At 39.9% G+C, this 16,038-nt stretch overlaps 1 protein-coding gene across 4 annotated transcripts in view; it reads right to left on the bottom strand.

The window, feature by feature from the left end:
- The window catches only part of erfl1 (Ets2 repressor factor like 1), a 66,911-nt gene extending 50,879 nt beyond the window's left edge, over window positions 1–16,032 (bottom strand). For 2 of the 4 annotated variants that reach the window (XM_016672319.1, XM_007553740.2), the window contains exon 1: window positions 1,623–2,094. The gene's annotated coding sequence lies outside the window, so the exon portion shown is untranslated. Of the gene's footprint in view, window positions 1–1,622; window positions 2,095–15,887 lie in introns of those variants that run through there. The other 2 variants (XM_016672321.1, XM_016672320.1) reach the window with 2 other exon arrangements.
- Window positions 16,033–16,038: the final 6 nt, after the last annotated feature.

Below are 16,038 nucleotides of genomic sequence, written 5' to 3'. Positions count from 1 at the left end.
ATAATAATAATAATAATAATAATAATAATAATAATAATAATAATAATAATAATAATAATTGGGTTCGTCTGATACGTAAAATACATAAATCAAATTAACTTTTCACAATTATTCACAACTTGTTTTTATTCAGGTACGCGCACCATCATGCACGCGCGTGTTTTTTTTTCTTTTTTGCATGGCTGATGTTTCTTGAAGTCAGCTGTGAATAAAACACACACACACACACACACACACACGCACACACACACGCTCACCCACACCCGCACACGGATTGGCTGTACTTCTGGTCTTCGGGTGGATCCATTGATCGATCTCTTAATCTGCAATAGTTACATGCATGTATCGATTTACAAACACTGTTTATCTGAAAATATACCGACACAAATAATTGATGGGAGTACACCCATGGCGCGCATAAATATGCATCAAAAATTTGAAGAGTGGGGGGGAGGAGGGAAAGCCGGGGTAGCAAACACCTTAAAAAAGAGACAGAAAATAAATAAATAATAAATAAAAAACACGTGAAACCTGCGAAATCAAATAAAGATTATTCCAAATATGTTTTTAAAGCTTGACTGCGAAGTGTTATCGATGTGCCCACTTCTCAAACAAACTCCCATGCGAGTCTGGATACCAACACATGCACACGCTCAGCAAAAAAATAAATAAAAATAAAAAATAAAAAAATAAAAATCATCGGCTTCACTTCTGCTGGGAGTAAACTTCAGCCTCGTCCTTTGCAAAGGACTCACATTGACACATAATCACAGAAAGAAAACCTCTTCTGGCAGCTCGATGCATCATCGCTGTTGTTTTTTGAGAAATCTGAGAGTCGAAACTTGGAGGGGGGAAAAAAAGTGCTGCAGACATTCTGAAAAACTCATCTTGTTCGAGACAGGCAGTTGAACTTGAATCCGACTCTAATGTTGAATCACAAAAAAAAATATGATGAATAAGTAATCATAAGCTAATTAATTAAATTAGTACAGGCTAAAGCACAACACCGGGCCTCATGAATATCCAAAACTCTCCCATAAATACTCTCCGTGAGCCAAATGGGCAGCGCTCATTAGCGGGAGAGAGAGGGAGTGAGAGATGTGCACCGGCTACGAGGGTGTCGTGCAGCTCGCCGCGTGAATGCCTGTTTAATTGACTGATTGATACGGCCGCGTGGAGGTGAGAGCGAGACGCCTTAACAAATAGAGACATTTAAAGGCTAATCCGGGCCAACGCAGACAGCTGAACGTGTGGAGCCGAGACTTTCCCCACCTGCTTACAGGCTTTAAAGAGCAAAATCCCCGTGGTGAGCGCGCGCAAAAACTGTTTCCAATTCTTCCAAAAACAAAACAACTCCAACCAAAAATGTCATGCACGGTTCAACTTTTTTTTTTTTTGTCCCTGCAAGCAAGCGTTGCATCCGCAAAACAGCATCCATGCAAGCAAGAGAAAGTTATATTCTAGCGAAAATAAGCGAAATAATTTCATCACTGAAGACTTTTGAGCAAGCCCACTAACGCGCAGACAACTTTTCTTTCTTTCTTTTTTTTATCAGTCAAAAACAGATGTGAATCAGTCAACAAAATGAAATCAACATCATCAGTATTATGAACAAAACATACCTTCAGATTTTGTTTGTTTGTTTTTGGTTTTTTGGTTGTTTTTTAGGAAGTGATCTTCTCACCGGCTGACGCGCACACAGTCAATCCAAGCGCATCCACTCTGACGGCACACCGAGACAGCGACCGGAGAGGCAGCTCAACTACCAACCTGAACCCGGGGAGGCGAGCAGAAGGAGGGGGAGGAGGAGGGAGAACAGGAGGTGTGCATCTCTCTCTCTCCCCCCTTCTCTCTCTCCCTCTCTCTCTCTCTACCCGTGTGTGTATGAGTGTGTGTGCAAGTAGTTAATTAGTAAATCCCCATTCGCCGCGCCTCAGGTCGGTTTGTTTTCCCCGGTCGACAAGCCGAGAGGAAAGAGAATTTGAAGTAGGATTAGACCCGTTTCCGCTCCCGTGTCTCAAGTATGAGGTTTGTGAGCGGGCTGTGAGTGCGCTGTGCGGTGCTGGCTCCGTTTGCGACTCTGAGCGCTTTCTGTGCTTTGGCTGCCACAAGATGAGCCTTTCCGTGGGTCCAGCCAGAGCCGCTTTGCATGCTCTCTCAAAAAAAGTTCATCATTTTGACTCTACCGCCAATTCCCCCCTGACCCCTCCCCACCCAAACGAGGTCACTTTGTGGAGTTCAAGTGCAATGGGATTTTGTGTCCTGACTGCCTTAAACTAGAATTATACCTATGATTATCTTTCTTTTTCTTGGATCATATTAGAAAGATAAGTCAAGCTATCAACATTCATCCAGTTCCTGCTTCACATTACATTATAAAGCTTTTCGCCAGGTCCTAATTTTGAAAATTGTAAACTGTCTTTTATAAATCAGATTAGACAAACGTTGTGGCTTGACTCCCATGACTGTTTTTAGCTCATAAAATGCAAATTTTACAAGAATGTGATCTTGGTCTGTCATCAACCCTAAATATGACAAGCTTCAGAGGTGAGCATCCAGTTTAATCCCTCCTTCTCCTCCATCTCCTCTTCTCCTGATCCCACACCGGCTGTTTGCACTCAAGTGAATTCCATTGGTTTACTTAATTGATTATTAACTTACTGATAGAGGATCAATTGAATAATTAAAGTTTATTAAGGGTGGAGTCGATTTAGTGGCATAAGAGTTGGCCTTTGTTTTTGTTTTTCATTAACATTTTGGTTTCACTTTTGCAGATGCAGAGCCGGCCCAAAGCAGGGAGAATCTGACCACCAGCTACTACATCACCAATAATGTCTCTTAAATTTTGCCGGCCTTTTTTCATACCTGCATTTATACCCTCTGTGCTTTAAACTTAGTGAGGTAACTATAACAGTTAAAGGTGTAGTTCAGTTGTTTTTGTAAATAGATTTACTAAAACGTTGCATTCAACACTGCCTGCTGAACCTCGACCAAGAAACATCCTAAAACAACTGCAATAAAAACATTTTAAAGAAGTTTGTGAGTACACTATTATATGAACCATTACATTGCTATCATGTTTGCCTTTAATCTTTACAAGCACATTTCATCAACCTGTTTTAAGAAATGTAGAGTGCTCTTGGGTCCTCAGGCCAGCAGGGGGCCAAAGTGTGCATATGTCTAAAGTCGACCCAGTGTCGATGGTTGATGGAAATCTTGCGGTGGGTTAAGCTGTCGATGTATTACCTGCAGTAGATAACGCTCACAGCTTCTTTATTTAGCAGCTGGTCCTGGAAGCTGGTCCAAATAGGACTTCTACCATCTAATAAAGCTCCGGTCAATTTCAAAGTGGTTTACGTGAACGCAGTGTTATGAATGTTTAAGATAGCCATCATTAAGCAATTTATTTACTATGTAGATAGGAGGCAGTTCACCACCAATGATCTCCCTGTGCCCCCAGGAGCAACTAATCTAGTTAAAGCCACAAAGCATATTTTTTTGTGAAACAGGTACTGTGAAGAGAATATGAAAAGTATTTCTGGTCTCAAATTAATTTGAAGAAGTACAAAAAAATAAAAGTCTTTTAGTAGTTTGCATGAATTCTGTTTTATGGGCTTTTAGAGCTCTACCTTTATTTCAGAGGGTTACTCTGAGTTCAAAGGTTTTACTCATTTTGCTTCCTTTGGGATAAACCTTGGGAATGCTCAGCCTCTCACACAAAACTCCTAAAACCAGCACCTTATGTTTTCTGAAAGGTCAAAGGTGGCATTGTGAGGTTAAAGCAAGGAAGTCACAACTTCATGTCATCTAACTTCTGTAAAGGATAAATGGCTATAAGGCTCAAGGGTATGGTGCCATGTTTACAGACTGTCAGTGTGACCAGCTGGCATTTAATGCACAAATGCACCAGTACCACCAGTGTTTTTAGCACTTGAGTATTGTAAATGTCCAACACTGATTTTATTCATAACTCTCCATATTGAGCCTTCAAAGTTCCACGCCATGCCTCTTTTGGATGAATTTTGAAAGCTCACATGTAAGCTGGATATTACAACTTAGGTTGGTGATTTATGAACAGCAAGAGGCAGCCAAGACATGGAAATGAAACTGTTCAGTTGAAGAAGTCAATATAGCAGAAGTTTGCCTTGAGATTGGCTGTGACTATCTGTTAAATTCAGCCAACCTGTTTCAGTTTAAACAAAGTGAAGACCTTAGTTTAAATTCTTAGTTCGTAATGTGTCTGTTACGTTACATATTTTTTGTGGCTTTGTTGTGGGACTTGCCCCGGGTGTCATTCCTGTTAGAACCACCCCTGCTCAACAGTGTAGAGTAGTTATAAGATGGTATTATCAGCTTGCCCTTGAAAATGCTAGAAAATCTCAATCTTGCGAGTTTCCCTTTGGTCAATCTGAAGTTGTCCTCAGGAAAACTGCAGTTTTGCTGTGTGCTATGATACACAACAGTTCTGAGAGGAAGAAGCATAGAGCAAAAGAAGGATCACCAGTTCTGCACGCTCATGTTCATGGTCAAAGCCAAGCACCCAACATAATCACATATTCATACAACAGCTCCTGCACCTCTTTATTGCCCTCTAGTGCCAGATTCTGATTCCAGTCGTCTATCACTGCTTGTTAACCTCCTGAACTGGTGCCTCCATCTGTTCCAAACTCCACTTTTGCTCCGGTGTTTAGATTCAAGCCGCACAACGGTGAGTCCGGTCCATGTGTGCAAGTACAGCTGTGTTTTATTTCTTTTCTTGATGTGTGTCAGTCTTGGGGGCTTTGAGCATTGAATATCAGAGACTCACACACATAGCAGATGAAAGCTTTGCCAATACTTGGAGTCCCCCGAGGCTCGTGGCAATATTGATGCAAACATTGCTTTCTGTTTGTGTATTTGTGTGTTGCTGGTCTCTGTCAGTATTTATGCTTTAATTTGCAGCTGCTCATCATCCTCAGAGTCTGAAAAAGGGAAAACACGCCTCAGACAACCTGACTCAATTTTTTTTTTCCGTTTTTCAATCCTCCCCTGCTGATTTGTGCACAGCAGCTGGAGCGTCTGAGAGGTCCCCCCCCCCCACGCCCCCCACCCCACACCCGACCCACAACCCGACACCTGGGAGGTATATGTGACAAAGCAGGGAGGCGCCTGAAAGAGGATGAAAAACTGACCTATCACATCCCCATCGACTGAGTTAATTAATATAAGTAGAGGAGAGGATTCCTAGCTCACTTTTCACTCTATGGATTTGCTGTCTCCTCACATTTGCCGGGTTTTATGTCTGTTCAATGCAAACTCAATGTGTTCCGTCCTGCGGCGCGAGCGTGACAGCTCATTTTGGGACACGAGCCGTTTTGATGGGGCAGATTTTAATTGTGGCACAACAGAAGGCGGGGGCCCCCTCTTTGTGACGGACTGATATGAAATCTACCACGAGTCGATGTCACATTGAAGCACGGAAAGCTGTTAAAGGGAGCAAACTCAATGGATGATATTTGAATCTGAGGTTCCTATATATGTACTTCCTGTTTTGCTGCTTTCTTTGGGCACAAAGATATTAAAGGAGATACTTCTTACTCAAAATTAAAGACATAGGAGCAAGAAAGGGAATTTCTCATGGACTCTTAAGCACTTTCCACTGGTTTGAGGGCCGAAGACAAAAGACTGGAGAGCGTGTGCATCGGGGGGCAAGGCAAGGGGGGGGTGGGGGTGACACAAGCAGGACAGACAGGAAGACAGGCAGTGGAAGGTGGGAAATGGAGAGAAAAGGAAGGGAAAGAGAGCAAGAAAGAGCTCCAGTGCCTAGTCTTAATCTGAGCTGTTCTGATCAATAGCCCATTTCCCATTGTTGCCAGAGCTGTTCGATCGCTACACCACGGAATTAACACACCCACTTTAATCTAGGGGGAGAGGGGCGAGGGGGAAGGGAGGCAAGAAGGGGAGAAGGGGGCTTAAAGGGGGCGAGTGGGGAGCAGCTGTGAAGGCATTCTCAAATGAAATCAAATCTAATTGTTATCACTGTAGCTGCTGCACTTATTACTACCACTGCTCCAATTATCCATAGACCATATAGCTCACTTTTTCCTCCTCCTCAAAGGTGAGGTGTAAACTGGACGCAAATAATCCGAATTACTGGTTATTTGTTTCATTTTGCCAAGTGCAGATTGGATTGGGGGGGTTGTTGATGGTGCGGACGTCTCCGGAACAGAAATGGGCTCTGTGGTCAGGGACGGAGTAGCAGCCTGATCCCTCAGCTCGGATGAGCGGCTGCAAAGCGTTTTCAGCAGAGTTTTATTATTATCATACATGTAGTCATTCTGTGAGAAACCTTCTCAGGATCCTAGTAATTTGAAGCATTTATTCTAGCTACACCATCCAGCAGCAGTTTAGTCTTTTTTCTTTTCTTTTTTTTTTTATCAATACAGCCTGACAAAAACAAATTACAAACACTGGAAAGCAATACATCGCAAAATATAAACCTGCTTGTTTAAATATAGTTTTGGAACATTTTCTTTTTTGCTTTAGACTTGTTGATGCTCATATCTATGTCTTTATAAACTAAGATAAAATGTACGAACATGGGCATTTGAATAAGGTTGTTGTAATGTTGGTGATCAAAGTAATTTTGAAAATTTTATATTTATACTTTCACAATAAAAAGTGTCCCTGTTTATTTTTTATAACCTTATAAGCAATCTTCTTTAGTAGATACTAAAATTAGGCTAGTAGTTGACCAAAAGGCTTTTTGACTACAAAGAATAAATAAATAAAGATAACACTTTTACTGTGTTGGACTAGTGACCTGTGCAGGGTGTATCTCATATGCATGTTTGAGAAATTCTTGAATCTCCAGTGGTGGCCATTGAGGGGTGCCTTAACGCCTGCTCATATAAAACGCCGCCTATTTTCCCAAACCTCCTCTTTGCAGCTTCAGTTCAGTCGAGCTTCGCCTCATAGAGCACTCTTCTCCTGTGCTTCCCCCACACAGCTCCACCAGACTAGCGTCAGCAACAGTTAACTAACAAAAACCCGGTGGAACTGCATGTCTGCTGAGCTTAGCGAGAAGAAGGAGCGTAAGAAAGGGTTGGAGGTTGTTAAAGAGACAGAGGACAATTTCAAGGCCTCAGAAATGGCTGTTATGCAAAGTCAATTTTTTTTTTAATTGCTTTTGACAAATATAGTATTTTCATAACAACTTAAGGTAACAAAGTTACTCGATTGTGCTATAAAATAGCACCGTGTGCCTGAAAAATACGTAACACCCCCCTTTAAAATTGTTCATCAATGGTGTGTGTGGTCCTTCCTTTGTGTTGGTTGCCTTTCAATGGCCTCATTCTTGTTATATGTCTCTAAGAGGCCTTGCATATCTAGAGACTGACAGACATATTCATTTTTTCAAAATAGCTCAGTATCAGTCAGATTAGGTGGAAAGCACAAAAAAATTGATGTGAACATCAATTTCAAAGCCTTGGCACTATTGAATTTATGTCTGGCAACTCGGGCATTTCAACGTGTAATTTAATATGCTTAGGATCATTGTTCTGCTGAAAGTGGAATCTCAACCCCAACTTCAAGTCTGTTGCAGCTTCTGATTTTCTTCCAGGATTTCCCTTTATTCTTCTCTGGACAATGTTTCATTGACTGTGACCAGCTGTCCTGTCCCTGTAGAAAACCATTTCCACAGCACCAGACAAATTTCCTCACCTGAGTTGTGAATCTCTGCTGGTTCTGCAGAATTGCTATGGACTTCTTGGCTAATGCTCTGATTTCCCAGCATGTCAGTTTAGGTGGACAGCAATGTTTTGGCAGGTTTGCAATTGTGCCATACTCATTTCAGTGTTTAGATTATGGATTAAACAGAGCTCAGTGAGATATCCAAAGCCTTTTTTTATTGCTGTATTACAGATCCCTGCTTTAAACTTCATCTACATTGTGTTGGTCTTCCACATAAAATCCTAATAAAACACATTGAAGCTTGTGGCTGCGATGTGACCAACAATGACAAAGTTCAAGAAGACTGTATTTGTCATATGCTTTTGGCTTTAAAGGGAAAAAGTTAATTATTCTTGACCTACTTTAGTGCATCACAGGATTACACTTTGTAGCAATAACCAACCTAAATAGGGATCTGCTGAGGTAATAACCTGAATTTCTTATGTTAAAGACCACAGGCAACATACTAACAATGCATTGGTCACACAACATGGAAACATTATTCATTTCAAGTCATAAAATATGGTGCAAGGTGTAGAGTTTCTCTAAAACAGGAAAGATGTAAAGTAAAGGTGCATTAAGCGATACTTATATAGACTGAAAATAAATAAGTGATATTGTGCCATTAAAAGGAAACCTGATTTGTGTATAAATATTAGCCAGAGGAAACCTAAATCATTGAATCTAACTTTATTGCAAGATGTGACTGTGAGTTATTTAACCATCTTTTTGATTTTCTCCTATAAAATTATTCTAACCAAAGTCAATCATGGTGAAACAGAGTAAGTCAGCCAATAAAACAGTAAACTCTGGGTTGGTTTGTGCCCTCTGCAAGCTGAAACTGTGCTGCACATTCTCCACAGTGGATCTTTAACGTTCACGACTGTGAAGTGCTGCGATCAAAGAAATCAAAGTGAAAGTCTTTTCCATTTCACAACACAGCATTCCCAGATTCACCTCTACATTATTAAAGGGAATAACTCTGCTTTCGCAGTACCAACACTTGCATATATCTGTTAAGCACTGCTGTCTACAGCTTTCGGTGACGCCAGTGGGATCTTTGCTTGCCACCGTCCACAGAGGCAGCCCGAGGGAGAAAAACACAGCAGTGAAGCTCTTCCCCGCCACCTAAGGGCTACCAACCAACTTTTTCCTCCAATCCATTCTACTTATTCCACTCCTTTTGAAGTCATTTCATAACAGGGCAATTTTCTCGTTAGCGTTTGGCTTTAATTGTGGGTAATTAAGCGTGCTAGAGCGGTATAGAGAGCTCTGTTCGGAGGACTAGGGCGAAATTAGCCGTATGTCAGCTGTGAAATATGGGGTTAAGTGGGAGACGGGAGGGGGAAAGGGAAAGGAGACAGAGAGAGAGAGAGCCGAGGGGGGTCAGCGATTCCAAAACAGGGTTCACGCAGTCTAACGGGAAAAAACCGCTGTGGTTGTTGGGGAAGATGGAGAAGATGGCAGGAGAAAGGGAGGGAAGACGAGTGGAGAGTTTGAGACGGAGTTCAAACGAAAACAACTGCTTAAAACTGGTGTAAAGAAAAACTTTGCAGAGTTAAAATAAAGAAACAGTGGTCATGGTAGATGGCCTCAGCTCAACTCACTCCTTTGCCATTTTGTAAACATGAACAAAGCAACATGTATACTAGTAGTTAAACTACATTGTATCAGTTTATTTCTCTTGATAGAGTAAATACTACTACTACTAATAATAATATTAATAACAATAACCTTTTATATAATACGTTACAAGCTACATCAACTCGTCTCTAAGGGACTCCTTATCAACAGAGGTTCACAAACACACACCAGAGTAAAAGTAAAATCGACATAAAAAAAATAAAAATAAAAGAAAAAGACACACAGAAAGCAGATGCTAAATATTTGAAATCAAACTAACTAAAATCCAAGACAATTCATTACAACTAAAAGGCTAAATATAATAATTACAAGTTTCAGACCCCTGAGAAATATGAACAGAGGAAAATATGAGAATATTGATATTTTAAAGCTCCTTTTTTGAGACGTGGAGCTTAAAAGGAAAAATAATGTTTTTACTCTTAGGTATTGTATTGTTGATGAATTGTGGTGAACATTTTTTTTAAATGTTCAAGCCTCATATTATTTCATTTAATTGCATTCTGTTTTCTGAAACTTTGTATTGCAATCTATTTCCAATGATCACTGTGCGGCTTCACACATGGACCAGTTAATTCTTATGAAATTTACTAGAAAAATAACAAACCAAATCAAGTGTAACTGACTGATCTCTAACTGGAAGAGATGATTTGATGGAATCAAACAACCACATTTCTTTGCACACGTATTAACAGATTACAGAAAACTACTTTGACTCAATTTGTCAAAAGCAGGTTCAAAACTTTTCCCTGGTAAAAATGAATTGGAAATGATTAGAACAGGATGTCTCGCAGAATGAAATGGTGAAATTATCAATATTTAGTTTTGTGCTGAAAGACTAAAGATACAACGGTTAAAAGTGTAAATCTATTCCATTATGTGCTTTTTTTAATATATATTCTGGTGTGCAGTTATGATCAAAAACCCTAAAATTCAATTCAGTATGCCTGAAACCACATGCCGTTATAATATCAGCTTTTTTTCTGTGCTGTTTTAATAAACATGATGTGTTAGTGCACTGACAACAATGCTGAGCAGTGTTCAAAGCAGGATTTAGTAACAAGGTGGCATGTTTAAAGATTAAGTCCAACGTGGCCCTTGTAGTTCCACAGAAAACATCCGTCCCTATGCAGCACATTGACTAGGTCAGTGATGGTTGATATTAAAATAAACAGAAAAATTAGCAAAAGTGAGCTCATGCTAATTAAATTTTTTTGTCAGTGTTGAAATTTGGTGGGGTTTTTTAATTGTTTATCATACATTTTGCAGGAGATTTGTACAAGGTGCCAACAACATTAGAATTTATTGTTTATCTCTACAAATCTGCGTCCAGCTCCTCACAAAAGCATTTTTTCTTCTGGTTTGCCTCAAAGTTGGAGCAAAGAAAGCACCAGTTTATTTAACAGAATCATAGCTTGCAGTGGTGAAAGCACAACAAAAAAAATAGTGGATAGCAAGCAGAAGAAGCTGTTTGTCACTGACTGACTGATGGTAAACCCTCGGTGTGAAACTGAATTTGGTTAAAAAAAAAAAAAAAAAAAAAAAAAAAAATCTCCCGCTTATGACTTCTGCAGAAGAACAGATATATAAATCAAATTTGAGTGACTTCTGTCTCACCTTTTCAGAAAGAACCAATTATGAGTCTCTTAAAAGATACTGTTGTGTACTATTAATTTACATATGCCGATAATATTCTGATAAATATCTGACATATTTAAAAACTGCTTCATCACCTGTTGTTTTAACGACTTTGGTCTTCAGCTAAGCGCAGGACAACAAATAATCCCATTTCACTGGTTACTTCCTTTAAAGAAATAGCACAACTGGAACCCTGAGGCGGCACTATTTATCACCAAGTGCAATGGCCTTCACACAAAACGACCCTTGATCACACTTTGCATTCGTTTGTGTTTGTATTTTAACCCCATAACGGTTGTAAATGTCCATGTGGCCATAAAGAGGATGAGGAATGATTTGAATCATCGACTATACTGTCAGATGCTCAGTGGATTGGGACTTGCTCTGCTCGGCCCTTTATGAGCGTCCCAACCCCCCGTGGAACCATCCACAATGACTATAATGAACCTGTTAAAGCCTCTATAAATATCGGCTCTGCATGCTTAGTGGTCGTTTGAATACCTCGGAAATAGACCACCATTTGCAAACAAGTGGCTGGGCGTCGGAACTCGCCAAGCTAATACATAATCAATGTAGGGGAAACTCTCCCGCAGCAGACCTTCGATTCATACAGAGGCTGCAGATATGAAGTCGCTTAGAATAAGCCTGAAACTGCCTTATTGATCAGCACTTTATCATCATCAATAGGAAAGGCTTTATTTGAGAGAAGTGAAAACGGCAGGGGTACTGAAAAGTCTGCGTAGAACAAAAAAAATGCTTCAGAACTGCACTGGGAATCATCCTGCTGGTAATTCGGGGAGAAATCCAGGCTCTCCAGCAGGGATCTCGGTTTAAAAATGCAGTTTAGATGTGAGTTCAGGTTCTTGTAGACAAAAAGATGCCCCACATGGAGGATGATATCCAAGAGGAAGTTCAGTTTGGTTTATTTGATTCCTCTTCTTCTCTTTGTGTGAATTACTTATGAGATGTCAGTCTCTTGTACTCGGCAGACAAAGCTCCAGAGTTCTCCCAGTTTGGAGGATTTCTGGCAGGGGAACCAAGCTATGAACAATACAAAACGGAGCTGGAAGGAGACCAATATTTTCCCCCAAATCAAACAAAACGCCAATGTGGTTTGTTCATGCATTATATTATGGATTTCCACCCAATTTCTCTTTTGAATCAGCAATTCACTTAGACTGGGCGTAGATAACACATGTAAATCATGGGCTATGTTCAGTATAGTCATTCTGCAGTTAATAAAATACCAGGTAAAATGTAGCATCTCACCCAATGCAATAGTAACATGGAGTAAAAATCCATAGGAGTGTTACAAAATTTGTCATCCCAACAATAAATATCCATGAACATCCTTTTCTTTGGTTATTGAAGGTCAGCCTTTTCCATCAACAGTAAATATGGAGGAAGTGGATTTCTTTTTAGCTCATATGTCATGTCCAAATGCAATAATCTAAACAGAAACATTGAAAGTCAAATTTCTTAGCCTTTGTGATCAACCAAAGAACAGCAAGTAGACATCTACAGGGCAAACTCTTGTTTCTACTATCATCAGGTTTTCAGAGAGAATAAACTCTCTGAAAACCTGAAATCTTGTGAACTGTTTGCTTCTTTAGATCAGGACCAAAAACAATATTGTTTACTGCAGCTTTCGATCAAAGAACCTCACTAATGAACCGTTTGTTTGATCGCTGATGAGTGACTGACGTGTGAGAATGAAGATTCGCCTTAACATTCGTGTCTTTTTATGCAATGCTTTGAAGTGTTCGATACATTTAGCTTCTCTAAGAAAACTAACTATTTAACTCCTTTCATTTGATTTCCTGTAAAGCACTTTGGACAGCATAGAGCTAAACTATGGGCTATCTTATCTCTATGCTGTCATCTGTTTCATTTAAATGTTTTAATAGGATTATTGCTGCCAGTAATTTAACGTAACCACGCTATGGCAATATACCAGCAAATTAGTTAATTATTGCAACTTGGTAACAACAGTGACATACTGACAAAGACTTTGGAGCAACAATTAAAGTATTCACATAGCCTCACTTAAAAAAACAGACACATATCGCAAAGGGTTTTGATGCTTCGAAGGTAACAATGAATTTAAATGCTGAGTTTGGCTACTTGGAAGTTTGGCTCAATATTAATCCCTTGGGTCTTATCATACATGTCAAGAAATATTGAAAAAACATCACACTTTGACACTTTGACGAATGAGTTGACTTGAGGTTATCTCTGGTAATTTTCTCTCTGAATAGATTTACTATGCCTACAAGCCGCCTAAACACATAAACCAAGACGATGCAACACAAAGGAGCAAAATAAGACTTTCAATTAGTTGGTTTGCAGCAAAGCAGCTAAAGACTAGCTGATCTTCCTATTTGCAATATTCAGCAGATCAATGCAGCTTTTGATAAGAGGTAGAGAAAGGTGCTATTGATTGATGTACTTAATATTAAAGAATAAAATCACACACAACTACATAGAAATGTGGCTCTACAGTTTTAAAATTCAACACAAGTATTAAAGATGTAATTCAGATTTCTTGAATTATATCTGCAATGCCTTTAGTTCCTCAAAGGTAATAACCCAAATTATTACAAAGCAGAAGTTCAAAGCAGCATTATGAATTTTGACGCTTATGTTTGTTTTGACTTTGAATAACATGAACGAGGTCAGGCTGAAAATGCTCAGATGACCTATAAAAAAATTTAAAAAAATTTTTTAGCACTGGTTTAGCACTGTACATAAAACTGGTTAAAAATATGCGACAGAAAAATATGTAAAATACTTAAGACAACTTGCTTTAGGATAACATGGAAATACCCAAAGTTCAGAAAAGACCTTGAACTGTGGAGAATGTTTCATAAATAAAATTAACTCAAGAAAAAGCAAAAAAAAAAAAAAAAATCTTGAAAAGCAGCATCTTAAAAGTCCAACACTGGATGCAATCCTGCATCAAAACAGAAGCTCTTGAGTCAAAGTCAGCAGGACATCGAAGTTAAGAGTCTCACTTCTCTGTGTTTGGGAAGGAGTTCTCCATAATAATAATTAAAAAACAAAAAACTGAACAGACCGCCCGAGGTCACAACAACAACCCTCAACAGTGCAAACTGAATGAAATTCCCTTTTATCACAGCATCTGCATGTGATGCAAAGTCAGGGATGTCTTAAAAGTGAAATACTAGTTGTTTGTCCACAAGAAAAAGCCATATATGTTTTACACATATATGGCTGTAAATGTTTTGTGTTTTTTTACACAAAACATTACATTAGAACGGGATCACCTCCTTACTTCACATCCGCTTATTGCGCTAACGTCCTGCCTGGAGGAGATTAAGTCTTGGATGACCCATAACTTTCTTCAGTTGAACTGTTCCAAAACCGAGGCCATACTGATCGGAACGCCTCATCAGGTTCAATCCTCGACTCTGACGAGTATTTCATTCTCTGGACAAGACATTCCCATTTCCTCCGTTGTTACAAACCTTGGCGTCCGAATGGACTCCAATCTCACATTTGAAAATCACATTAAGCACCTGTTTAAAACCTGTTTTTTTAATCTTCGCAATATTTCCAAAACTCGTTCATCTCTCTCCCGTTCTGATGCTGAGACCCTCATCCACGCCTTTGTCTCCTCCAGGCTCGACTACTGTAACTCCCTGTGCATCGGAGTCCACCAAAAACACCTACAGAGGCTTCAGTACATTCAAAAAAGTGCTGCCAGGATCCTAGTGAGAGCTCGTAAATTTGATCACATCACACCAACTCTTTACAAGCTTCACTGGCTTCCTGTAACTTATAGGATTCAGTATAAAATTGCACTTATCACCCATCACTGTCTACATGGAACCTCACCGGATTACCTGAAGGACCTCCTTACTTCACACTCAACTTCTAGACCCCTACGATCCCAATCCAGCAATCTTCTCCACCTTCCTCGATCAAGACTAAGGACTATGGGTGATCGAGCATTTGCTGTGGCTGCTCCTCGTCTTTGGAACTCTCTCCCGGACTATTTGAGAGCCCCGCAATCATTGTCCGATTTTAAAACTGGCTTGAAAACTTTCCTCTTTAGACAAGCCTTCTCCGCTTTTATTTGACAGTCTTTTTAATTATTTTTGATTGTTGATTTTATGTTTTTAGATGAACCATGTAGCACTTTGAGATTTTTATTAATGAAAAGTGCATTATAAATTAAATTTATTGTTATTATTATTATTTGTCAGCTTTAAGGCAGTAGCCTAACAACATGAGGTGGAGGTCAAACTTGAATAGTTGACTTTTGTTTTCAGAGGGCCTCTCCAAATTCTCAGTGGCCCCCATCTTCCCACCCTGTTTGAAATTGTCTATATGCGCCCCTGCTACAGGGGCCGTTATCAGCTGTACATAAAAGTTAGTGCATAGCAAATATGTGGTTGAATTTTTCTTTTTTTTTTGGGGGGGGGTGAGGGCTTGTTGGGGGCGGGGTTTCCACTGAATCAAAAAAATACTCAAATAAGTTATAAAGTTGCTATGCTTGCGATGTGTTGGATAACTTTTAAATGAAAAAGAAACAAAATCTTTCCTCTCCAAAGTTCCACTTCCCCTGCAGGTCTTCTACTTTGTATCGTGCATTTGTCCCTGAACAGCACGCCCCGAGGCACAGCGATGTGTGAAAAAGCAAATGTAAGCCAGGAACTCTTTCGCTGTAAAGGAGACAGTTGCAAACTTCCAGATATGTTTGAAGAGAGCGCTCACAGGCTGCATCAATCAATTTCTACAGGAGCGGGGCACGGTTTCCCCCCTCTCACCCACGAAGTGCATCATATTTCTCGTGAGAATCTAATTTCTGGCGGCTTTCTCAATTATTAATGCCATCTGACTATAACCGAATAGGGAAGTGAGGTGCTTACCTTCACCGGCGCACCTTCATTGACTTGTCCAGCAGCTCCCTCCTCTTGGGCTGGAACGGGAATCCTGTTGACATGCGTGGAGGACTGACGGTAACTGTGCAGTTTTAGGAGCTCGGACAGCGCATCCCTCCCCTCCTCTGCATTTTAACTA

Source organism: Poecilia formosa, unplaced genomic scaffold (genome assembly GCF_000485575.1).
Source record: "Poecilia formosa unplaced genomic scaffold, Poecilia_formosa-5.1.2 Scaffold59, whole genome shotgun sequence".
Classification (NCBI taxonomy): domain Eukaryota; kingdom Metazoa; phylum Chordata; class Actinopteri; order Cyprinodontiformes; family Poeciliidae; genus Poecilia; species Poecilia formosa.
This window is presented reverse-complemented; position numbering and strand designations above follow the sequence as displayed.